Genomic DNA, 27,771 nt, shown 5'->3' on the forward strand with positions numbered 1-27,771 from the left:
GAAGCATTTGCTAAGTCCCTCGGGGTTCATAAGATATGGTGCCATCCTTACTCATACGTTTATATACTGATGTGAGGTGTCCGAACAGGCACCACATATCAATAGATGAATATTAATAGGACAACTGCGTTGTTTATAACCAGTGGCTACTCGTGAGCATATATTCTGGGAGTTCACAAATTTTTACATTCAGGTAAATATGAGATTGTGAAATTAATTGCATCTCCTATATAATCATTATGCCTATTAACATATTTACACAAACACCCGTTGCCAATAACAGTAATAATAACAATAATAATAATAATATGTAATCTGCATAACTTGTCTGAAAAAGCAAGAATTGTTTTAGGATAATTTTGTTCATAAGTAAGTACACAAGAGCGAAATAAGATGTAAGCTTTCGTTATTCTCCATTTCGCATTTTTGTGTAAGTGGGAGTTTTCTACTATTTTATTTTTTCGGACAAACACACAACATCCCCAAAACAAGTGTTAGTTAACGAATAAACTTGCAGGCAGAAATTCAGTCATTCTTACGTTGTACTCACACAACAACTTAAGCTTATTATACATTTTTTTAATTTACTTGTAGTCACGCTTATCGGATTTCGTCACTTTCTCAGTCATGGATCTGGTCTGGGCGGCCGTAATTCCTTTGCGGCTAACTTTTCCTGGCAATTTTCTATTCTGTTAGCTCTTACAACAGATTCAACAGAGTTCATGTTGACACTACACACGAAAGCAGGTTCCTGCACAGTAAACGACCAACTCCAAACACAAACTACCAATTGTGGAAATGATTAAATTCATGTAGTACTATCAACACGACCAACTGACTAGGATAGAAATGAGGTGCTGAGAACCATAAGGGCCAAGTGCACACCGTCGCCGATCCCACATTTAACTGAATATCCAAGAAACCAATGAGACAACTTTTATTGAATGTTCATACATACAATGCCGACCTACGCCATACAATGCCTAATCTAATTCTCTCGGCATCACCAGACTTAATTCGACTACATTCAATTATCCTTGTTTTGCTTTTGTGGATGTTCATCTTATATCCTCCTTTCAAGACGCTGTCCATTCCGTTCAACTGCTCTTCCAAGTCCTTTGCTGTCACTGACAGAATTACAATGCCATTGGCGAACCTCAAAGTTTTTATTTCTTCTCCATGGATTTTAATACCTACTCCGAATTTTTCTTTTGTTTCCTTCACTGCTTGCTCAATATACAGACTGAATAACATCTGGGAGAGCCTACAAACCCTGTCTCACTCCCTTCCCAACCACTGCTTCCCTTTCGTGCCCCTCGACTCTTATAACTGCCATCTGTTTTCTGTTCAAATTATAAATAGCCTTTCGCTCCCTGTATTTTAACCCTGCCACCTTTAGAATTTGAAAGACAGTATTCCAGTCAACATGGTCAAAAGCTTTCACTAAGTCTATAAATGCTAGAAACATAGGTTTGCCTTTCTTAATCTTTCTTCTAAGATAAGTCGTAAGGTTAAAAAAAAAAAAAAAAAAAAAAAAACGGTTCAAATGGCTCTGAGCACTATGGGACTTAATATCTATGGTCATCAGTCCCCTAGAACTCAGAACTACTTAAACATAACTAACCTAAGGACATCACACAACACCCAGTCATCACGAGGCAGAGAAAATCCCTGACCCCGCCTGGAGTCGAACCCGGGCATGGGAAGCGAGAACTCTGCCGTACGACCACGAGTTCCAACATTTCTACGGAATCCAAACTGATCTTCCCCGAGGTCGGCTTCTACCAGTTTTTCCATTCGTCTGTAAAGAATTCGCGTTAGTATTTTGCAGCTGTGACTTATTAAACTGATAGTTCGTAATTTTCACATCTGTCAACACCTGCTTTCTTTGGGATTGGAATTATTATATTCTTCTTGAAGTCTGAGGGTATTTCGCCTGTCTCATACATCTTGCTCACCAGATGGTAGAGTGTTGTCATGACTGGCTCTCCCAAGACCGTCAGTAGTTCTTAGGGAATGTTGTCTACTCCCGGGGCCATGTTTCCACTCAGGTCTTTCAGTGCTCTGTCGAACTCTTCACTTAGTATCGTATCTCCCATTTCATCTTCATCTACATCCTCCTCCATTTCCATAATATTGTCGTCAAGTACATCGCCCTTGTATTGACCCTCTATATACTCCTTCCACCTTTCTGCTTTCCCTTCTTTCCTTAGAACTGAGTTTCCATCTGAGCTCTTGATATTCATACAAGTGGCTCTCTTTTCTCCAAAGGTCCCTTTAATTTTCCTGTAGGCAGTATCTATCCTGCCCCTAGTGAGATAAGCCTCTATATCCTTACATTTGTCCTCTAGCCATCCCCGCTTAGCCATTTTGCACTTTATGTCAATCTCATTTTTGAGACGTTTGTATTCCTTTTTGGCTGCTTCATTTACTGTATTTTTATATTTTCTCCTTTCATCAATTAAATTCAATATTTCTTCTATTTCTCAAGGATTTCTACTAGCCCTCGTCTTTTTAGCTACTTGATCCTCTGCTGCCTTCACTACTTCATCTCTCATAGCTACCCATTCTTCTTCTACTGTATTTCTTTCCCCTATTCCTGTCAGTTGTTCCCTTATACTCTCCCGGAAACTCTGTATAACCTCTGGTTCTTTTAGTTTATTCAGGTCCCATCTCCTTAAATTCCCACCCTTTTGCAGTTTCTTCAGTTTTAATCTACAGTTCATAACCAACAGATTGTGGCCAGAATCCACATCTGCCCCTGGAAATGTCTTACAATTTAAAACCTGGTTTCGTAAATCTCTGTCTTACTATTATATAATCTATCTGATACCTTCTAGTATCTCCAGGATTCTTCCATGTATACAACCTTCTTTTATGATTTTTGAGCCAAGTGTTAGCTATGATCAAGTTGTGCTCTGTGCAAAATTCTACCAGGCGGCTTCGTCTTTCATTTCTTAGCTCCAATCCATATTCAAAATGGCTCTGAGCACTATGGGACTTAACATCTATGGTCATCAGTCCCCTAGAACTTAGAACTACTTAAACCTTACTAACCTAAGGACAGCACACAACACCCATCCATCACGAGGCAGAGAAAATCCCTGACCCAATCCTTATTCACCATCTATGTTGCCTTATCTCCCTTTTATTACTACCGAATTCCAGTCACCCATGACTATTAAATTTTCGTCTCCCTTCACTATCTGAATAATTGCTTTTATTTCATCATACATTTCATCAATTTCTTCATCATCTGCAGAGCTAGTTGGCATATAAACGTGTACTACTGTAGTAGGCACGGGCGTCGTGTCTATCTTGGCCATAATAATGCGTTCACTGTGCTGTTTGTAGTAGCTTGCCCGCAAATCGATTACTGTATGGTAAAATCCAAAACTTAATATGCGAGTATTATATCTCGTTCACAATCCCATAAAATAAGTTTGTCTATCAGGATAACTATAATATGTATTGATGTCTGATCTAATTTTGCTATATAGTGAGTGAATAACATATCTAAGGAGTGTGCTACCATTTAGCGGACACACGCGAAGCGAACGGAGATTCAAACCTGCTGCAGTGTGATACCACCTGGTAGCATCGACGTAAACTTAAAGTTGAACGGGCACGTTGTTTATCGAATCCGTACGTATTTGGCGCATAAGGCAATTACGTCACCCCAATTGCACTTTCGCAAAAGCTCCTTAAAACGTGCACAACTGAAAGTGTGCCCATGATCCTGACGCTACGTTTGCTGAGGTCTAGATGGAAAGCAATGTAGCGTAGAGCGATAGATTTACCGCCATGTGTTTCAGATTACGGCATTACATTACGTGTAACAACATTCGAAGAAGAATAAAGACTAACTTTGAAAGGTGTCAAAGGTTATGGTGTTCATGCGCTCTTACACAACAGCTGCCACTGATTATAACGTTAGATTGTAACGCTAATCATCAATGCTTAGTTTGCACAGTTGAAAATAACGCCTTAATTTAAAAATCTTTTTTATTCCAACAACTCGTAGAATTATACATTATGTCAGACTTTGCAGACACTGATACGGCTACACATCGACAAACAGGGTTACCCACTATTTGGTATAGTTCATGTTATGTCTCTGAGGCATTTTGTCTTTTTATGTATGGGGCATGTCCGGAAAATAAGTACCATTTTCGAAAAAAATCCTAAAGACTTTTTTTAAAATTAAAATAATTTATTACAAGAAACAGAATTTCCTAACTACTTTCCTACGGATCTGCTACTATTGTTCAGACATTTGTTGTTGCGGGAAACGAACTTTCCTATGCCCTTTACACCAAAAGACGCGGCCAGTGAAGGCACCCATTGCTGAACACCGTTTACTGCATTTTCATCGCCGTGGAAGCTCCTCCCTCCAAAATCAAGAACAAATGGCAGTCAGGAGGTGCCACATCGAGACTGTACATCGGGTGATCGAACTACTCTCAGACAAATACTATTTTGAGTGACACCAGCAGAATGGGGACGTGCGTTGTCATGAAGCAACACAATGCCTTGACTGAGCATTCCACTCCTTTTGTTTCGAATAGAGCGCCAGAGTTTGCTCAGTACAGGACTAGTGGTTTTACCTTGGGGACGGAGCTCAACAAGAAGAATTCTTTGTTTTTACCAGAACAAATGGTTCAAATAGTTCTGAGCACTATGGGACTTAACATCTGAGGTCATTAGTCTCCTAGAACTTAGAACTACTTAAACCTAACAAACCTAAGGACATCACACACATCTATGCCCGAGGCAGGATTCGAACCTGTGACAGTAGCAGCAGCGCGGTTCCGGACCGAAGCGCCTAGAACCGCTCGGCCACTCCGGCCGGCTTTACGAGAACACAGTGCTCAGTTTTTAGTAGTGACAACGTTGTTTTGAAGTTTTGTTTTTGGTGGGATCGTGAACACCTCCACTCCATCGACTCCAGTTTTTACAGTGGAGTGATATAAGAAACCGAAGTTTCATCACCAGTCACAATTATAAGTAAATAACTTATATAAAACTGCAACTAGTCAGTCTTTTGAATAATTATATTCTATTCCATGAATCGGTTTTCGAACCTATTCAAGTTCATCTTCAGATGAACATCATTATTTGTAGCATAATGCTGGGTACTGGTCCTATGACAGAAAGATGGAATACGCTTTAATGTATCGCCATGGATATTGCTTATCTGTCGATATGGATGTAAATTTAGTTTTCTACTTACTACGACAGTATGGACAGCTTTTTGCGTTAGTGTCCATCCGTCTGTCTCCATTTTGATGTCCAGTTGTTGTATCACTACACACACTTTCACACAAACAACATTAATTTACACTCTGACAGCGAGACTTTGCCAGCATCCAGCATGCGCTTTACAAGCGTTGCTTGAAACAAAGATCTTGACAAAAAGATATGTCGTAGGCCTACTTTGCACTGAGAGGTAATTTGTTCTTTTTTACATGTATTAAAGTCAGTATAAGTTCAAATATTCTAATCAGAATGGCGATAACATGAGAGCACAAAATAAAATAAATAAATAAATTACCACAAGAACAAACTTCAGATGATCTGATTTCTTATTTCTACTTGATTATTAACATATAATACAGGCAGTCTGTAACATATAATTTAATCATGGCTGGAATGAACATGAATGCCTAGGAATCAGCCATATAGAGTTACTGTATTTGCAATGAGATACAGCTGTTTATATTTAACTAATAACAATCCTGTTTATTTTAGCTAAAGGTGTATGTATAATAGTTATATGGTTTGTAATGGACTAAAGCTGTCTGTATGAGAAACAAATTTTTCCCTCAGAACTTTGAAGATCTATTAGTTCAAAACAAGTAACCACTCCACCAACCCTACACCACCTCCCCAGACCCCCTCCCTAACGACCCCCCCCCCCATCCCTCTCCATGCATCCTAACTACGCTGGTGTCAACGTAATAGCCTACCACAGAATAAAATCTGTACTATACTTCTAAATGGTAAAGTCCTCTGCAGTGGACATAAATCAGTACTTTTATACACATTACTTCTCGCTGAAACAAACAGAAGCTGCCTTTACCAATATTCCAGATCACATTAATGCAAGATAAAATATAAGTTAACAGTTCACTTGAACATTCGTTCTTGGGTTTTAAACATAAAGTGTATGGTCATACAAACTGCTTTAGTCCACTATAAAAACTATAACTTTTATATGTGTACCTTTAGCTAAAATAAACAGAATCTACTCTTACTAATATCTCAGACCATGTTAACGTAACAACAGAAATATGTCAACAGTTCATTTGAAGATTTGTTATTAATTTATAAATTTAATTAAAATATAAAAGTTCCAGTCATAGAAAGAGCTGTATCTCATTGCAAATACAATAAGTCTGTATTATGATTCCTGGGCATTCATGTTAATGCCAACCATGATTAAAATGCTTTTTTTATAAACTGTCTGTATTATACCTTAATAATCAAATAGAAATAAGACATCACATCACCTGAAGTTTGTTCTTGTAGTAGTTTATTTATTTATTTTGTTTTGTGTTCTCATGTTATCGGCAGTCTGATTAAAATTTTTGCCTCGTATCGACTTTCATACGTGCAAAAAAGGAACTAATTACATCTCTGTGAAAAGTAGGTCTACGCCATATCTTTTTCTCAAGATCATTGTTTTAAGCAACGCTTGTAAAGCGCATGCTGGATGCGGGCAAAGTCTCGCTGTCAGAGTGTAAATTAATGTTGTTTGTGTGAAAGTGTGTATAGTGATACAACAACTGAATATCAAAATGGAGATAAACAGATGGACACTAACGCAAAAAGCCGCTCATACTGTCGTAGTAAGTAGAAAACTGAATTTACATCCATAGCGACAGATAAGCAATAGTCATGGCGATACATTAAGGCATGTCCCATCTTTTTGTAATAGAGCCAGCACCCAATATTATGCTCGAAATAATGAAGTAACTTCCAGAATCCATCTCAAAATGGACTTGAGCAGGTTCTAAACCGTTTCATGGAATAAAAATAATCATTCTAAAAAATGACTGGTAGCAGTTTCATATAACATTTACATTCTACATCTACATCTACATTGATACTCCGCAAGCCACCCAACGGTGTGTGGCGGAGGGCACTTTACGTGCCACTGTCATTACCTCCCTTTCCTGTTCCAGTCGCGTATGGTTCGCGGGAAGAACGACTGTCTGAAAGCTTCCGTGCGCGCTCTAATCTCTCTAATTTTACATTCGTGATCTCCTCGGGAGGTATAAGTAGGGGGAAGCAATATATTCGATACCTCATCCAGAAACGCACCCTCTCGAAACCTGTCGAGCAAGCTACACCGCGATGCAGAGCGCCTCTCTTGCAAAGTCTGCCACTTGAGTTTATTAAACATCTCCGTAACGCTATCACGGTTACCAAATAACCCGGTGACGGAACGCGCCGCTCTTCTTTGGATCTTCTCTATCTCCTCCGTCAACCCGACCTGGTACGGATCCCACACTGATGAGCAATACTCAAGTATAGGTCGAACGAGTGTTTTGTAAGCCACCTCCTTTGTTGATGGACTACATTTTCTAAGCACTCTCCCAATGAATCTCAACCTGGTACCCGCCTTACCAACAATTAATTTTATATGATCATTCCACTTCAAATCGTTCCGCACGCATACTCTCAGATATTTTACAGACGTAACTGCTACCAGTGTTTGTTCCGCTATCATATAATCATACAATAAAGGATCCTTCTTTCTATGTATTCGCAATACATTACATTTGTCTATGTTAAGGGTCAGTTGCCACTCCCTGCACCAAGTGCCTATCAGCTGCAGATCGTCCTGCATTTCGCTACAATTTTCTAATGCTGCAACTTCTCTGTATACTACAGCATCATCCGCGAAAAGCCGCATGGAACTTCCGACACTATCTACTAAGTCATTTATATATATTGTGAAAAGCAATGGTCCCATAACACTCCACTGTGGCACGCCAGAGGTTACTTTAACGTCTGTAGACGTCTCTCCATTGATAACAACATGCTGTGTTCTGTTTGCTAAAAACTCTTCATTCCAGCCACACAGCTGGTCTGATATTCCGTAGGCTCTTACTTTGTTTATCAGGCGACAGTGCGGAACTGTATCGAACGCCTTCCGGAAGTCAAGAAAAATAGCATCTACCTGGGAGCCTGTATCTAATATTTTCTGGGTCTCATGAACAAATAAGGCGAGTTGGGTCTCACACGATCGCTGTTTCCGGAATCCATGTTGATTCCTACATAGTAGATTCTGGGTTTCCAGAAATGACATGATACGCGAGCAAAAAACATGTTCTAAAATTCTACAAGAGATCGACGTAAGAGATATAGGTCTATAGTTTTGCGCATCTGCTCGACGACCCTTCTTGAAGACTGGGACTATCTGTGCTCTTTTCCAATCATTTGGAACCCTCCGTTCCTCTAGAGACTTGCGGTACACGGCTGTTAGAAGGGGGGCAAGTTCTTTCGCGTACTCTGTGTAGAATCGAATTGGTATCCCGTCAGGTCCAGTGGACTTTCCTCTATTGAGTGATTCCAGTTGCTTTTCTATTCCTTGGACACTTCTTTCGATGTCAGACATTTTTTCGTTTGTGCGAGGATTTAGAGAAGGAACTGCAGTGCGGTCTTCCTCTGTGAAACAGCTTTGGAAAAAGGTGTTTAGCATTTCAGCTTTACGTGTGTCATCCTCTATTTCAATGCCATCATCATCCCGTAGTGTCTGGATATGCTGTTTCGAGCCACTTACTGATTTAACGTAAGACCAGAACTTCCTAGGATTTTCTGTCAAGTCGGTACATAGAATTTTACTTTCGAATTCAATGAACGCTTCACGCATAGCCCTCCTTACGCTAACTTTGACATCGTTTAGCTTCTGTTTGTCTTAGAGGTTATGGCTGCGTTTAAACTTGGAGTGGAGCTCTCTTTGAGGTTTTGTTTTTGGTGGGATCGTGAACACCTCCACTCCATCGACTCCAGTTTTTACAGTGGAGTGATATAAGAAACCGAAGTTTCATGTGTGTTTCATGTGGTGTTAACAATCACGGTTCTAAAATATCCGTAATAAATAAGCATATTGAGTCACAATTCTGTTTAACAATTCATCTTCTTCTTCACTGTGTGAGGTAAGAAATGTCAAAGCACTGCCAAGTCGCCTCGTTTTGTGAACATCTGTAAGTATTTTTCGATCATTTTTCTGTAGACTTGGCCTTCAGCCAATTGAGCCTCTTACTGTTAAAGTAGCGTTTCTTCTACTTTGTAACAGAGCTGATGATGGTAGTAAGTCGAAATGAGCTATTTAGAATTTTGTAGTAATGCGTTATCAAGGCGGGCATTTATGAATAAAGCCCTATTGCAGATTTTTACGTCCATTTGTAAGTGTTGTATTATATTCTTGGTTAACACCATGAATGTTCATAAACATGTGACAGATGCTCTCACAAAAGTGCTCACGATCTCATAAATAAGCGCAAGTGTTCAATGCAGTCCTATGTAGAAATTTCTGTATATTACGTAGTAATATGGGGAAAAATTCCAGATGTATTCTTCATTTCAAACTTCTACAGAAGTCACTTACCGTTTACAACTGCTTTCGTTACTCGTTGGAAAGGAGTAGGTGTACTTTAACTTCCATACGTACAAGGCGACCGCACGTATTTGCCCTTACCGATTTGATTTCTGTTCATAGGGTAAATAGAGCATGGTTAGAAGTTAAAGTTATGTAAAGAAGGAGGAGCGACTCTCAACAAAAAATGGCTCTGAGCACTATGGGACTTAACATCTGTGGTCATCAGTCCCCTAGAACTTAGAACTACTTAAACCTAACTAACCTAAGGACATCACTCATATCCATGTCCGAGGCAGGATTCGAACCTGCGACCGTAGCGGTCATGCGGTTCCAAACTGAAGCGCCTACAACCGCACGGCCATGCCGGCCGGCCGACTCTCAACAGTTTACGAGAAAATCGAGTTTGAAATTTTTAGGAATGCATATATGTACTTTTGTGTGGTCTCTAACAGGCAAGGAGTCCATAGCCAAGTAAAGCTAGCAGGATAGCTCAGCGTCTTCGGTCAGAAAAAACTGAGTGAATGGACCAACGATCAACTTGAACGGGTACATCGAGTCTGGTTGCTGGGGCTTTTCTTTGATCCCATGTAACTCTAACAACCGATTTATTATGACTGTCCAAATTATCGGTGGTTAATGATTCATTTATAATTTGCATAACATTTATTCTGAAAAATAAGGAAACAAAATATTTTTGTAATGCGATTTCAAATAAAAAAAGGATACACAACCCATTTTGGCAACAGCCTTGCGGCAGTGGATACACCGGTTCCCGTGAGATCGCCGAAAGTAAGCGCTGTCGGGCGTGGTCGGCACTTGGATGGGTGACCATCCAGGCCGCCATGTGCTGTTGCCATTTTTCGGGGTGCACTCAGCCGCGTGATGTCAATTGTGGAGCTACTCGACCGAATAGTAGCGGCTTCGGTCAAGAATACCATCATAACGACCGGGAGAGTGGTGTGCTGACCCCACGCCCCTCCTATCCGCATCCTCCACTGAGGATGACACGGCGGTCGGATGGTCCCTGTAGGCCAGTCGTGGCCTGACGACGGAGTGCAACCCATTTTGAATTACATCAGTATAATATGTTTATTGAAATTATTGTACCTACAACTATTACATGTGTGGAGCACTGCAGGAATCAGGATGCTACTGATCATAGAAATAATAACACATTAATTAGTGTGGCATATAGCACAAGTAATAAAGGCCGAGTGTTTGCATGAGCATGATTTTCCAATGTTTCTGCTGCAAAACAAACTTTGCTTACGTCCGTAAACGGTTCCCAGTCATAACACAGTTTCGGGGCGTATCACGCGTATCTGATATCACCCAACATTGCTGCAGACAACTGATTGAATTTTTATGCAGTCTTCTTATTTGCAATCTTCTCTGTTGCGTTTGATAATGTACGAACAATTTTGTAGTCACTTTATAAGGTTTTTCACCTGTCTATAAAAATAAATATCGGCGGGATGCACGAGCGGAGTACATTGTGGAGGAATAGCTTTAATACTGCACGTCGGGTGACCATATCTACCTTGAAAAATTTCGTCATACAAAACCGAGTTCGTTTGCCCTCCCCAAGGATCGAGGACGAAATGAAATTGTTCTTCTCTCATACATGGCTTCAAGACGTCAACTAGAAATTTCCTGAATAGTACTGTTGTGAGCTTTCCAGACTTTCAAGATGTTATCACATGGTTTTTGTATTTGTGTGCGTACTCGTCAGCTGTTTTTTGCACCCTTGGTCTAACTGAGCTGTGGTATCTTACAAGCAAACATAGACCGTTAGTAGCAATTTTCTAGATAAGGTGGTAGCATACTACGCGTGTACGGATGTGTCACCTTGAGCATATACTCTCGCTTCACATGAACAAACTACGTTCCGCGTTCGGCAAGAGTTCATTCATAAGTTACCTGATATTCGCACCGTAGAACAGACAACCACTAATTAGCATCCAGTGGTCTATAAAAATAGTATTGCAATTTATGTAAGTTAATCAGATACTTTTAATGTGTAATGCCTGTTTGATCTGTGTTAACAATAAAACCCTTGTCGTATTTTGGTATGAGGGCTCTAATCTACATTCGAAAATTTGCTGTTGCATCAATGACTTGCTGCAGTGAGGTGCTTTCCGTCTCGGATTCGAATTTGGTGATTTTTTATCTGATGAATCTGATGTCTTTGAAGAGCACAAGCCAAGAGTCAGAAGCTTGAAAATTTAAATCAGGAAATTGGTTAGCAGCAGCAAGAGCCCATTCCTGCAGGTTGATTGCCGTCACCTGCTCAAGCTTCTATGAAACGATCATAGGATCACAAATCAGTTGTTTTAAGTTGCTCATGCCTTGTTCCATCTTGTTTTATTTGTCCTTCTCATCTTTACTAACCTTTCATGCTTTTGAGGCCTGAGGAATCACTTCTACGAAGTGCTACCACACTCCATCCTGGATTCTCTCTCGCTAGATTGACGAAAACAATCTTGTAACACTGTGGAACGTTATCGCTGTCCATTATCGACTGCTTCTATCATGTAATCATCTGATGAAGACGAAGCGACTTATTCAGTTTCTTCAAACACACCCTCATCAGGAACTCGAGACACTCAGACAATCCTTGCTCTGGGTAACTATGATCACAACCGTAGAAGGAAGCTTAAGCGGCCAAAGACTACTAGCTAGGGCAAGCTGACATACATTCACAAGCGACAACATCAGCAAGTCCCTGCATATCAGCAACGTTCACTGGATATGCCAGCTGCTATTAAAGGCGACCAACAGACAACAGCAGGAAAACCGACAAGCTCGCACACTGACGCACAAACAAACCGCCAACATTACCCTACACTGTGAATCCGATATATGACCTATCAAACACAAAACGATGATGAACCTAACTGTTACAGGTATTCTGACGCTGACCAAGAAATCAACCGGCACCCAACAGTAGCCGCCGAGTAACACCAACGCACGACGGCAAAGGTATCAACTTCCATGATACCCACTACTAACAATGCCTGCCCTTTCATGACCTGTCGCAGGCAGCAAGAAAACACTACTGCTCTTACAACCTGAACGAACTATCACAGAGGTGTTTCCCCTTGGCTCTTCCCTTGGTACTTTTTTCCCCCTCTGCCCTGCAAACCGCTACCTTTCGTTCAACTTTCGATCCAATCTATCGTGTATTAACGGTTAACGTTAACCAGACGTACACGAACGTCGCGGTACCCACATACTGCGAGACCTCATTTTAGTGAAAACTAATCCTTATGCAGAAATGGCAGTAGAATTTTTGTATTTGCCTTCATGCCGGTGTGGGCGTGGAGGGGCTCCCCCTATATTCTAAAACAATCGTCAATGTACTGCTTGGCAATCAGTTCCTCTTGTAGCGCGAGTCATTCCTCTTGTAGTGCGAGTTATTTCTCCACTATCATTTCGAAAATTCTGCGAAATATTTCTTCTCCAGTTTTCACGTGTTCTTGTGTTATCACTGCAGAAGGTTTCGAAGACACGAAATTGTTTTGGAGCTGGAGCATTTCACTGTACACAAGTGCCATTTTTAATCGCTTTTTTGAAACTTCATTGCAAAGCGATTCGGTTCCACAATTAGGATCACGTTCTCTTTCTGTGCAAGTACCAGGCACATCAATACATTTACTCGTAAGATCAGACATTTTAGGACGCTGACATGTAACTATCTCGGGGGCTAACAGAGGAATGAAGTATTCTTCGTGTCTGTAAGCGTTCTCCCTCTACCAACCGAAAATCGATTGTGCACATGCAGCTTTTTCTGGTGGGTCAAAGCTAACTGCATGATTACCGGGAAAACGGTTTCATGCGGTGAGTCGTACCGTATTAGAAAAGTACATCTACCGGGAAAATGGGCTCATGTTGGGTTGAATCGTACCTGCAGGAATACGGTTATAGCGGTAAACTACTTCCAAAATGTTAAAGAAAAACCAGAATTTTCAAGGTGACGATTGTGTTTACAAACAATAATTCCTTAGGTACTGACAACTTGTACAATTATAACAAACTCCGTTATTAGAATTACTTGGGAACGAAGAAACAAAACGCTAGTGAGGAGGGATATTCGATCCAAAGTTCTAAGTCTTACGAAACAAGCTATTACTCGCTCGCTTATGTACTCTTTGGCTGCTAGCGACCACACATAAGTGTATATGCATGACTGAAACTTTCAAACGAGATTTTCTCGAAAACGGTTGAGATGTGATCAAAAGTATCTGGACACCTGGCTGAAAATAATTTACAAGTTCGTGGCGCCTTCCATCGGTAATGTTGGAATTCAATATGGTGTTGGCCCACCCTTAGCCTTGATGACAGCTTCCACTCTCGCAGGCATACGTTCAATCAGGCGCTGGAAGGTTTCTTGGGGAATGATGGCCCATTCTTCATGGAGTGCTGCACTGAAGAGTGGTATCGATGTCGGTCGGTGAGACCTAACACAATGTCCGCATTCCAAAACATCCCAAAGGTGTTCTGTAGGATTCAGGTCAAGACTTTGTGCAGCCCAGTCCATTACAGGGATGTTATTGTCGTGTAAACGCTCCTCCACAGGCCATGCATTATGAACAGGTGTTCGATCGTGTTGAAAGATGCAGTCGCCATCCCCGAATTGCTCTTCAACAGGGGGAAGCAAGAGGGTTCTTAAAACATCAATGTAGGCCTGTGCTGTGATAGTGCCACGCAAAACAACAAGGGGTAGAAGCACCCTCCATGAAAAACATGACCACACGGTAACACCACCGTCTCCGAATTATACTATTGGCACTACACAGGCTGGTAGATGACGTTCACCGGTCATTTGCCATACCCACACCCTGCCATCGGATCGCCACATTGTGTAGCGTGACTTGTCACTCCACATAAAGCTTTATCCACTGCTCAATCGTCCAATGTTTACGCTCCTTACACCAAGCGAGGCGTCGTCTGGCATTTACGGCATGATGTGTGGCTTATGAGCAGCCGCTCGACCATGAAATCCAAGTTTTCATTTTCTCACCCTCCGCCTAAATGTCATAGTACTTGCAGTGGGTCCTGATGCAGTTTGAAATTCCTGTGCGATGGTCTGAATAGATGTCTGCCTATTACATATTACGACCCTCTTAAAGAGTCGGTGGTCTCCGTCAGTAAACAGACGAGGTCGGCCTATATGCTTTTGTCCTGTACGTGTTCCTTCACGTTCCCACTTCACTATTACATCGGAAACAGTGGATCTAGGGATGTTTAGGAATGTGGAAATCTTGTATGATTCAGGTGACACCCAATCACCAGACCACGTTCGAAGTCCGTGAGTTCCGCGGGGCGCCCCATTCTACGCTCTCACGAGTTATAATGACTACTGACGATGCTGATATGGAGTACCTGGCAGTAGGTGGAAGCACAATGTACCGAATATGAAAAACACATGTTTTTGGGGGTGTCGGGTTACTTTTGATTACATAGTATATGTTGAAGTCCTAGCCATGACCTACACACCCTATCAGTATGATACAAATCGGTGAGGGCAAGTACAACCGTTGTTAGTTCCTTACATGAGAAATTAGGAGTCATTTTGTGAGAGAAGCTGAAAGCAAATTGATATATATTTTGCAACTCACAGGATCCCTGAGTAGGAAATGAATTTAAATAGTGGTTGTTTGCAATATACAGTATTGTGGTTGTCTTCTATAACAGGAGCAGAAGGAGCCGAAAAGACTTTTGTCACACACGCAAACACGACACTGCCAAAAGCGCGACTGTAAAGAGAATTAATGGAACCAGCATAAAACATGCAGCCCCGCCGAAACACGAATAATAAAGAGAAGGTCTTGTTGCCCTCAAGCACACAACAAGCTTGATAAATAATGAGCAACAGGCCTGATGTGTAACACAGGTACGGGTTTGAGTCTTTTGAGGCAACGCAATATGTCCACCATGTAATAACCCTCACGTAATTAAGTACGCAGAAACTATTTACTTTCGGTGACACTCCGTAAGAGTGCACAGCACTTTTATAGAAATGTATATTCATTGTAACAGAGACATCATTACATTTTGTAAAATGTAATTTCTTAACTTGTACATGACGTCCGCTCATCTAGGGGTTTGTGTCCTGTTAATTCCCGCGATCAGGCCCTGGGTCGTTATTAGGAGAGGCATGAAGTAATAAATTATGTTTTCAAAATATGTATTTTATTTTAATTATACGTAAACCAATCTACAATCACAGTTTATTATCACAAGGAAACAGAGATTCTCATCTAATATAAAGACTCGAAGTCTTTCTCAAAATCACCATCTCCAAAAAGCTTTACGCTATGTTAACCCTTAGTTAGTGAATTACGACTAGTTTCATGTCCCATAGATCATTTTGCATGCTAAATCATTAAAATGTGGAACGAGTCATTTTACGTTCGAAACGCGGTTTTCGGCAAATGTTAAAGCGGCGAGGGGCACGTTTCTCTCTCTCTCTCTCTCTCTCTCTCTCTCGCTCTCTCCCTCTCTCTCTCTCTCTCTCTCTCTTTTCTTTTTTTAGTCCTGGTATCAATGGAGAAATTGAAGCAAGCACTGGAACCGTATACTTTTTATAACTGCATTCCATAGCACTTAAAAAGAGAACTACGGCGTTTGTTAGTGTTGCCGTTGAAACCTATAGTAAAAAAATTCCAGAAATGTCCTAGAATTAGTGAGCATGATGGCCGGGATCGGCATTAGCGGTGCAGCGGTGCAGCGTGCTACACTGCGTCGGGACGTCAACACATTTGCCTGATTAGTTGTCTACACTGCAAGCCGCTCATTTCTGCTCCAGTATTCGTTGCTTGCAGACATGTACACCAATGAGATGTTGAATACACTACTTTTATACGGTGGATGTAAAGAATTGCCATAAAAACAGTACAGCGGTATGGAGCTATCTATCCGGATCTCCAATGTCCGAAGCACCAGACAATTGCGTGAATTATTAAGACAGCACAGGGTGCCTGAACGTCAAAAAGAGGACAAGAAATAACTGCAGCTGGCAGAGAACATGAAGAAGCTGTTCTGGCTACGACGCCCCATGAATCTGCACAGTGGTACGAGACATATTGTCAAGGAATGTGGATTCATCCAGACGAGTGTCATTCGCATCCAGCATTGACAGAATTTCCATCCCTATCATCTGTAAACCACATCAGGCACTCGGTGACCGTGATTTCGAACGTCGTACATGATTCTGTCGGTTTGCCCTTCAGCAATTGAGAGAAGCACAGACAAGGGAAATAAAAGAGGAAATTCAACAGGAACTCTGCTCATTAAATAGGATGGTGAAAAGGAGTTTCAGGAAAGATAAGAGAATCTTTATCAATAATCTAGGAAGAAAGGCGGAGGCAGCAGCTAACAAAGCAATTAAAACTACTCACAAAACGAGAAGACCAAGTGCGGAAGTGACAACAACGTTTTGAGAACATTCTGAACCGTGATACTATAGATGACGGTGTAACTCATCTGAATGTGGATGAGGAAGGCCCCCCACAACATACGTCAATTAACTTAGCAGCGCCATCCAAAGAAGAAATTGCTAGAGCAGTCCAACAAAAAAAAAAAAAAAGAACGGAAAGTCTCTGGGACTGGACAACATCAGTCCAGAGTTACTTAAAGTAGATCCCTCTATAACAGCAGAAATTTTACACCCATTCCAGATAGCAATATGGATGAATGAAAAAGTACCGAATTACTGTAAGGGGGCTCGCTTATCAAGCTCCCGAAGAAAGGAGACCTATCGGTTTGTGATAATTGGAGAGGTATCATGCTGCTGTCAGTCCCAAGCAAGATTCTCTCACGAATGATTCTAAATAGGATAAAAGCATATGTAGACAAGACAATAAGAAGAGAACAAGCAGGATTCAGGGAAAGGTCGCTCTTGCATTGAACAGGTAAACACCTTGAGAATAATAGCTGAACATTCATGTGAATGCCAATCACCGCTTTACATGCTGTTTGTAGACTTTGAGAACGCCTTCGACAGTATAATTAGAAGAAATATACGGAGCTCACTGAAAACTTTTGGAATTTCCAACACAATAATTGCTCTTTCCAAGTACAAGTATGAAAACTACACGTGCCAGGTTCAGCGTCAAGGTCTGATTTCAGATCCAATAACAGTGAAAACAGGAGTTAAGCAAGGTTGCATACTCTCACCGATATTGTTTAATATTGTACTCACTCTTATAATGGTGCATGCAGTGGATAAAGTGAGAGATATAAAATCGACCAATGTAACACATGTAGAAGACCTAGATGTCGCAGACGACCTTTGCCTTCTGCCCCACAGCCTCAAAGAGTGTAAAACTAGAAGATCTGAAATCTGCGGGAAAAGAAAGCCGGTTTGAAAACTAATGTCCAACAAACAACAGACAAGCAGACAAATGATCACAACGCCGTAGCGCTTAAACTTGGGAGCCATATAATCGAAAGAGTGGATAAGTTTTTCTATCTTTCTATCTAAGCATGATTACACCGTATGGTGGTGCAATAGAGGAGGTTAACAGCCCCAACAACAAAGTCAAAGTCGCTTTTACAATTCTCCGCTCTACCTGGGGATCGAAGGAAATAACGTTGAGGACCGAATTGCGGATATTTGAAAGTAACGTAAAATCTGTGCTTCTATATGGATGTGAAACACGGAAAGTGACAAAGCAACTAATCCATAAGCTGCAGACATTCAACAACAGATGTCTGAGAAACATCCTGGGAATACGGTGGCCAAATGTCATCTCTAACAAAACACTCTGTGAAAGAACCAACCAGAAGCCAATTGAGCTGCAAATAAGAAGCAGGAAGTGGAGATGATTAGGACATAAACTTAGGAGATCAAATGAACACACTGAGAAGGAAGCACTTTATTGTATCTTGCAGGAACGTCAGAGATGAGGCAGGCCCTAAATGACTTGGAGACGATCAGTTTAAGCAGATGGTCAACAGCAAGGAATAGGATGGGAAGAAGAGAACAAGATGGCGATAGTCTGCTGCAGTCCTATGCTCCACATAAGGAGTTAAAGGAATTAGTAATAAAATAACTGAGAGCCGACCTACTTTTTTCCAGTGTGTGCTCTTTACTGATGGGGCAACGTTTGCTAACCGCGCTAACGTTAATTTGCATAACAAGCACTACTGGGCAGCCATAAATCCACACTGACTTCGTCAGGTGCAGCGTCAGCTGCCACACACCATAACGTGTGGTACAGCATCATAGGAAATTACATTGTCGGACTTTACTTCATCTCAGGCATTCTGAATTGACATTCGTACGCACACTTTCTGACGGTCATTCTGCCGGTTCTTCTACAAGAGGTACCACTGGATAGTCGCGAGTGTATGTGGTTGCAACGCGACGGTTGTCCAGCTCATTACTCCCTGATGCAACGCAAATATTTAATAAAAACTTCCCTGGACGTTGGATGGGACGAAATTCTGTTGTCAAATGGTCTGCAAGGTCTTTGTTTGGGGAGCACTCAAAGATTCAAGCTGTGACGAAGCCCCAAGTACGCCAAACGATGTGTGTCGTCGAATCGCCAGTGCATGCTCACCATATCATTCACTGCAGCTATATCTGCTCAACGTTCTTTCGAACGGCGACTGCAAAGGTGCCTTTCATTTCATGGTCAACAGGTTTAACACATGTTTAAACAAAAGATAAAGCTATTTTTTGGAAAACGAAATTTGGGTTATGTGATTTGGGTGGTTATCAAATCACTGCTAGTAAATTGTTTGTTTCATTTACGTATGTACGAAATTCCACTGTAATCTCAAATAAGTCGACAGCTTGTTTTGCACGTAGCTGGTAACGCTGTTACAACGCGCTTATGTGCAGCATTAAACGACGTTCCGTTAAGAAGGATATTTATTTTACTGTGTACATGTGGTCACCAAAGTATTTTCAATAAAATGTTTAGTTCAAGTGATGTATCCCATATGATAAAATTTTGAGCCTGTATTTTACCTCTAAGAAGTACACAGACATGTACAGGAAAGTGGGGCCAAATTTTCCTACTACATTTCGATATTTCAATTCAGTAGTTCCTGTTTGCAGCGTATAAGACTTCTTTGTTTCTGAAGAATAAAAAGTTGATTTCTTTCTTTCAGTTCACGTAAATCAGAGAGGATACATAAATGTGCTATAGTTTTCCTAAGCCCTCTGTGATACGCTAGAATCTAGCCTATGTCTCATCTCCATATACAATTTTCGTAGGTGAAATTGGATCCAGGTCGTAAGTTGGTTCAGGGGGAAATAAAGAGTTATTATTTGTAACGAAGACAGTAACTTGTTCTCGAAACAACAGTTACTGTTGATGACCGTGCAGCTTTTTCCCTGGAATAAATGATGACTAACTGAAAACCTCTGCTGCCGACAGGTGTTGTTGATATACCTCGATGTGGACAGCTGAAAATGTGTGCCCCGACCGGAACTCGAACCCGGGATCTCCTGCTTACATGGCAGACGCTCTATCCATCTGAGCCACCGAGAACACTTATGAGTAGCGCGACTGCAGGGACATATCTCTTGCACGCTTCCCGTCAGACTCACATTCCCAACTGTCCACAATTCTACATATGTAGTGTACCTTATAGACATTTGCCCACCCACTCATTACTCGCGCACGTTTTGGCGATTCCCGTAAGAGTTTGGGCAACCTGTGCGCATTCGTACAGACGAAGGTCAATGGCTGGGTAGCCTTTAACTACACTCCTGGAAATGGGAAAAAGAACACATTGACACCGGTGTGTCAGACCCACCATACTTGCTCCGGACACTGCGAGAGGGCTGTACAAGCAATGATCACACGCACGGCACAGCGGACACACCAGGAACCTCGGTGTTGGCCGTCGAATGGCGCTAGCTGCGCAGCATTTGTGCACCGCCGCCGTCAGTGTCAGCCAGTTTGCCGTGCCATACGGAGCTCCATCGCAGTCTTTAACACTGGTAGCATGCCGCGACAGCGTGGACGTGAACCGTATGTGCAGTTGACGGACTTTGAGCGAGGGCGTATAGTGGGCATGCGGGAGGCCGGGTGGACGTACCGCCGAATTGCTCAACACGTGGGGCGTGAGGTCTCCACAGTACATCGATGTTGTCGCCAGTGGTCGGCGGAAGGTGCACGTGCCCGTCGACCTGGGACCGGACCGCAGCGACGCACGGATGCACGCCAAGACCGTAGGATCCTACGCAGTGCCGTAGGGGACCGCACTGCCACTTCCCAGCAAATTAGGGACACTGTTGCTCCTGGGGTATCGGCGAGGACCATTCGCAACCATCTCCATGAAGCTGGACTACGGTTCCGCACACCGTTAGGCCGTCTTCCGCTCACGCCCCAACATCGTGCAGCCCGCCTCCAGTGGTGTCGCGACAGGCGTGAATGGAGGGACGAATGGAGACGTGTCGTCTTCAGCGATGAGAGTCGCTTCTGCCTTGGTGCCAATGATGGTCGTATGCGTGTTTGGCGCCGTGCAGGTGAGCGCCACAATCAGGACTGCATACGACCGAGGCACACAGGGCCAACACCCGGCATCATGGTGTGGGGAGCGATCTCCTACACTGGCCGTACACCACTGGTGATCGTCGAGGGGACACTGAATAGTGCACGGTACATCCAAACCGTCATCGAACCCATCGTTCTACCATTCCTAGACCGGCAAGGGAACTTGCTGTTCCAACAGGACAATGCACGTCCGCATGTATCCCGTGCCACCCAACGTGCTCTAGAAGGTGTAAGTCAACTACCCTGGCCAGCAAAATCTCCGGATCTGTCCCCCATTGAGCATGTTTGGGACTGAATGAAGCGTCGTCTCACGTGGTCTGCACGTCCAGCACGAACGCTGGTCCAACTGAGGCGCCAGGTGGAAATGGCATGGCAAGCCGTTCCACAGGACTACATCCAGCATCTCTACGATCGTCGCCATGGGAGAATAGCAGCCTGCATTGCTGCGAAAGGTGGATATACACTGTACTAGTGCCGACATTGTGCATGCTCTGTTGCCTGTGTCTACGTGCCTGTGGTTCTGTCATTGTGATCATGTGATGTATCTGACCCCAGGAATGTGTCAATAAAGTTTCCCCTTCCTGGGACAATGAATTCACGGTGTTCTTATTTCAATTTCCAGGAGTGTATATATACGAAGACAGTAACTTGTTCTCGAAAGAACAGTTACTGTTGATGACCGTGCAGCATTTTCCCTGGAATAAATGATGACTAACTGGAAACCTCAGCTGCCGACAGGTGTTGTTGACATACCTCGATGTGGCTCAGATGGATAGAGCGTCTGCCATGTAAGCAGGAGATCCCGGGTTCGAGTCCCGGTCGGGGCACGCGTTTTCCGCTGTCCACATCGAGGTATATCAACAACACCTGTCGGCAGCTGAGGTTTTCAGTTAGTCATCATTTATTAAGAGTTATTGTCGTACCTCAGGCTTACCTTATGGTATACAACTATGAGACCTGATCTGGGCCGCCTGCTTGGCAGTGTTTGCATCGCAAATGGCGTTCCCGGCCACCGTGCTGTCAAATTCTTGGATATTTCTAGAATTTTTTTACGACGAGTTTCAACGTCAACACTCTGTCTTCTCAAGAACCATCGAAAGCAGTTGTAAAAAGTATATGGTTCCAATAAAAATCATACTTACTTCATTATCTCAGTTGGTGCCAACGCTAAAAACACTAATCAAACAAAAAAACTACGTGCCCCTCGACGTTCTAACATTTGCCGTAAACCGCGTTTCGTTATGTGTAACAGTTCAATGTATAAAAGCGATGGTTTTGTCTTACGTGACTCACGCTGTAAATACAGAAGGGATTTAGTAATTCATACAATTTCTACCTACCACCCTTTGCACATTATAATAATAGAAATGGTACTGAGGAATAGAAGTAGTTGTCAAGGAGAAACTTTTTCAATTTATTTTCAAATTTTACTTTGCTGTTTGTCAAACGTTTTATTTCACTAAGTAAGTGATCAAATACTATGCTTGCAGAATTGTGCACCACTTTTTACGCTAAAGACAACCTTAGTATGGAGCAATGAATGTCATTTCTTCTTATGGTGTAGTATTTATGCACATTATTATTCCTTTTCAACCGCATGGATTACTTCCATCTAACTTAATGAGGGAATAGGTATACCGTAAAGCAGTAACCAGACCGCCCAACTCCTTAAACAGACTTATATAAGACGATCGTTGGTGAGTACCACATACTACTCTTACAGCACGTTTTTCAGTGATGAAGATTTTCTTTCTCAAGGACAAGTTACCCCAGATGATTATTTCATATGATATTACTGAATGAAAATAAGCAAAATACGTCAACTTAGTGATCTGTCTCTTCCCAGGATTTGCAATGATTCTAAATACCAATGTGGCTGAACTAAGATGTTTTAGGAGTTTCAAAATGTGTTTACAGTTTACAGTTTAAATTTTGGTCAGTATGGCACCCAAAAATTTTGAAATGGTCACCATGTATTATACTTATCATTTGTGTACTACCACTACCCGTGCAGAACTCAATATCTTGTGGCTTCTTAAAACTGAATGTAAGACCATTCACAGTATTCCAGTCAATCATACTTTTAAGAACATGGTTTACCTATCCTTCTGATTCTGTATGTATGCTTGGATTGTTTACAACACTGTCACCTACAAAAAGAACTTATTCTACTTGTTGTATATTAGATGGAAAATCGTTTACATACATGAAGAGCAGTAGTGGACAAAGGACTGAGCCTTGGGGAACCCTATACATTATTTATTCCCAGTCAGAATTACGTCCCCGAACTATATTTGTTGATTACTAGTACAACTTTCCCCATTCTTTTGCTTAGCTATGAGTACGATAAAACTTCGATTTACCTAAGAGAATATTGTGATTCACGCAGTCAGTTGCTTTAGATAGATCGTAGAAAATAACAACTGGTGCTATTTCATTATTTAATGATTGTAAAGTTGGTGAGTGATAATGTTATAACAGCACTGTCAGTAGAGACACTCTTCTGAATCCTCAGTTGTGGTCTACTGCGGATATTATTGTTGCTAAGGTGAGATGCTATTCTGGAATACAGGAACTTCCCAAAAATTTTAGAAAATTGTGGAACAGATTGGTAGTCATTGACATCTCTCTTAACATCTTTCTTAAAGAGGGGTTTGACAACAGCATATTTCAGTCTCTCTCGACAAGTGCTTTAAGTTACTTGTACGTTACATATTTCAGATAAAACTGAGCTTAAATCGGAACAAATATTTAGTGCTCTATTGAAAACAATTGAGCTTTTAGTTTTGAGAGACTGCATAATTTTTCTAATTCCACTAGGAGAATTTAGTGATACATTCATATGACTGAATTTTATGAGAGTTACGTTTGCAACAAACTGCTGTGATTTTTCTCCTGAACTTTCACATCGAAACGAATCTGACGGAAAAGGCACCAAGCAATGGTAGTAAAAACCATGCTAATTATTTCCGAAGTTTCCAACATGTTCCATGAGTCAAAACACTGTTCATGTAACTTCCGTTTCCATATTATAATTCAGTTTTAATTTAAAAGGTGTTTACATAGAGTTTCTGACCCTTTGAGGTTTTTTGAGAGTAACAGCCGATACGAAAGTTTTTATGGTATTCATAGTATTCTTAATGCTATTAACTTCACATTATATTGACACATCGATTGAGATCGATAGTATCACAATAAAAATACAAATAGAAATTTACTTTATGTTTGACACTAACAATTACATAATAAAATAATAATATAAGGTATATTTTGTTTTATTATCATTTGCTGTCATCTGTTTACAAACTAATCTTCATACATATCCTCGCAGTATATATGAGCATATCGATACACAAACGAAAAAATATGTTTATAGCAAATTGCGCCAGAGGATTGGAAAACTCTGTGACCATCCACAGTTGTGGATTATATTAATTACGAATGAAAATTAATCAAAATGTGGCAAAATTTAGGTGGTGTCTGACATTTCATTAACTTTCATTATCTGAGCAACAGTACCGTCAGCTCCTGATTTGTTGCAACCGCAACACAGGTACTTGGTTTCTGCGAAAACGAGACCAGTGTACTAAGTGCAGCGCAGTCCGGAGGCACGCAGATCCGCTCGACACGCTATTGAGCGAGATTACGGGAGGCGACCAGCGGCAGACCAGAGCAAAATACCCAGCCAGAGGCGACGTGTCGCGGGCCGCCCGGCGTGCTCGTCAAATCGAGCGACCGAACAAGCGGCTGACAGCAGACATGTCCACCCCGTGTACCTCGGATAAAGCAGGTGACATCCAGCACTGACGTCCGTGACGCGGCTACGAGCCGACAAAAGATCATCCGGTTCATATCGAGTGAGGACTGCCGTGTGCGTCGCAGATGTGGAACAATACCATCGTGTCCAACCGAGCTGTAGAAGGGTCCATTAGCGTAAAGGACCGAATGAGGGGCTGTAACATGAAAATGAATCGCGGAAAACCACGAATAAACCGAATTCAACTTAAGGATTATGAAAAGTTCTCTCAATCGGAAAGCTAGCTTGTTGTTTAGAGCTCATGTCTGTCTGGATATCTCGAGTTGCACTGTGAAACACTGTTTAAGGTGAAGAGATTAATAAGTCGGTGGGTGAGTAGGAATAATACCAGCTGCAGGTGAAAACAATAATGGCTATTAAAGTCATTTATTTACTCCAGGTGCCTGCATCAGGTGTTATTACATATGAAAGTGAGCGAACGGTTTGGAAATGTTTGCAAATAATATAACTGAGATGTGACGCCAGTACAAGACCAGTATCGACCTACTCGGATAGGGGGAAACAACCTAAAAGCGACCGCACCTCATCGTTAATCCGCTGGTTGGATGCGATGCGGGAATGGCGTGTCTCGCAAATTCCCAGCAGCCGCATTCTAATGCCCGCAGCTATCCCCGAGCGTCGCTGCTACGAACACCTGTTGAAGCGATACCGTCAATTCCATTTCATACGGTCTCTTGCACATTTGACACCGAGTCAACTGTTCGAGGCGATCTGAATTGTTATGTTATTCCTAAAAACGAGGTTCGCCATCATCGCTTGTAAATCGTTTTATTGATTACTGATTTCGACAGATCTGTGCTATCATCCTCGGATTTTGTAATGTGTTAAAGGAAGTCCGTGGTCTCTGTAAATTTGCAAGCCACAAGGTGATGTTGCGTCGTTTTATAACAAAAAGTAGCGAAGAAAATCCGTAGGTCAAATATCAAATACCACAAATATAAAGTACAAATCATGTTATAATGATGTCCTAGCGCACTCGTGAGTCTCCATTGTGGTGTTCAGTGAATGAGTGTGCTAGGATATCAGTAAAACATGATTTGTGTTTTATATTTGTGGTATCTGATGTCTGACATACGCAAGTTCTTTGCTACGTTTTATTATAAAACGACGCAACATCACTACGTGGCTTGCAAGTTTGCAGAGACCACAGACTTCTGCTAAAATATTACAAAATCCGATGATGATAGCACAGATTTGCCGAAACCGGTAATCAATAAAACGATTTACAAGCGATCTTGGCGAAACTGTATTTTAAGAATAATGTGCATGCGGTCTGCATTTTGGCATCTCAAACCGAGTTATAATTACGTCCGTAACATTAAACCTCTTTTCACTGCTACGGGGAACATCTGGAAGAAGGGTGAGTTGGATAATGCATTTAATTATCATCCATTGGCATCTGCTAAACCACCTTCCACCCTGTATGCCTTAAATATGCGTTTAGAGAATAAATATCCTTCGTTTGTGATCATTGAGTCAACGTCTTCCATTACTGAGCCTCAGAGATCCAAGCCTCACACGTCCCCCAAATTAACCAGTTACCTCTACCTTAGAAGTGCCAGAAAGGCAGATAAACTCAGTTATTGACATACATGTAAAGTTCCTCCACGCAACGTCTAGTATTCTTGATCTCGTCTGATATTGATTCTTTCTGTTAAGCATAAAATTAATGTTACCGACACCAGTTACCAAGTCAAACTGAGATAAATTTTGGCTCTGAGCACTATGGAACTTAACATCTCAGGTCATCAGTCCCCTAGAACTTAGAACTAGTTAAACCTAACTAACGTAAGGACACCACACACATCCATGCTTGAGGCAGGATTCGAACCTGCGAGATAAATTTTGTTCCTTTGCTTATCCAGCCAGTCGACTCACACAAGGTCATTTTCACACACATGGCCTTACGTAGGTATAGATTAATTAGGACCCCTTCGGTTATCGCACTGCACACTGATTATCTCTTTTCTTGACAAAGAAGAAGTTTTTCTTTTTTTCTCTTATTTTTGAGTCATCAGTCTTTTGACTGGTTTGATGAACCCTCCACGAATTCCTCTCCTGTGCCAATCCCATCATCTCAGACTACCACTTGCAACCTACGTCCCCAATTATTTGCCGGATGTATTCCAAACTCTGTCTTCTTCTACAGCTTTGCCCTCTTCAGCTCCATTCCGTATCATGATAGTCATTCCCTGATGTCTTAATGGATGTCCTATGATCCGGCCCCTTGTACTTTTCACTGTTTTCCTCATATTCCTTTCCTCTCAGATTTTGTGCAGAACCTCTACATTCCTTACCTTATCAGTCCCGCTAATTTTCAGCATTGATCTTCGCACCACACCTCAAATGCTTCGATTCTCTTCTATTCACTACCATACAACGCTGTGCTCCAAACTGACATTCTCAGAAATTTCTTCCTCAAATTAAGGTCTATGTTCGACACTAGTAGACTTCTATTGGCCAGGAATGCCCTTTCTGACAGCGGTAGTCTACTTTTGACGTCCTCTTTGCTCGGTCTGTCTTTGGTTATTCTGCTGCATAGTTGGTAGAGTCCCTGAACTTCACCTACTTTGTGACCATCAGTCCAGATGTTGAGTTTCTCGTTGTACTCATTGAAGCTACCTCACATTAGTGTCGCCTTTCTTCGATTTAGCTTCAATCCATATTCCGTGTTTATTAAACTCTTCTTTCTATTCAGCAAATCATGTAATTCCTCTTCACTTTCACTGAGGATAGCAATGTTATCAGCGAATCATATCATTAATATACTTTCACCTTAAATTTAACTCCACTCTTGAAACTTTCTTTTATTTCATCTTGGCTTC

At 41.7% G+C, this 27,771-nt stretch overlaps 1 non-coding gene across 1 annotated transcript; it reads left to right on the forward strand.

The window, feature by feature from the left end:
- The first annotated feature begins 21,880 nt into the window (after nucleotides 1–21,880).
- Nucleotides 21,881–21,956, forward strand: Trnat-ugu (transfer RNA threonine (anticodon UGU)). Its single transcript has one exon. It is a non-coding gene; the product is annotated as a tRNA-Thr (tRNA).
- Nucleotides 21,957–27,771: the final 5,815 nt, after the last annotated feature.

The sequence above is a fragment of the Schistocerca serialis genome, chromosome 1, assembly GCF_023864345.2.
Source record: "Schistocerca serialis cubense isolate TAMUIC-IGC-003099 chromosome 1, iqSchSeri2.2, whole genome shotgun sequence".
Classification (NCBI taxonomy): domain Eukaryota; kingdom Metazoa; phylum Arthropoda; class Insecta; order Orthoptera; family Acrididae; genus Schistocerca; species Schistocerca serialis.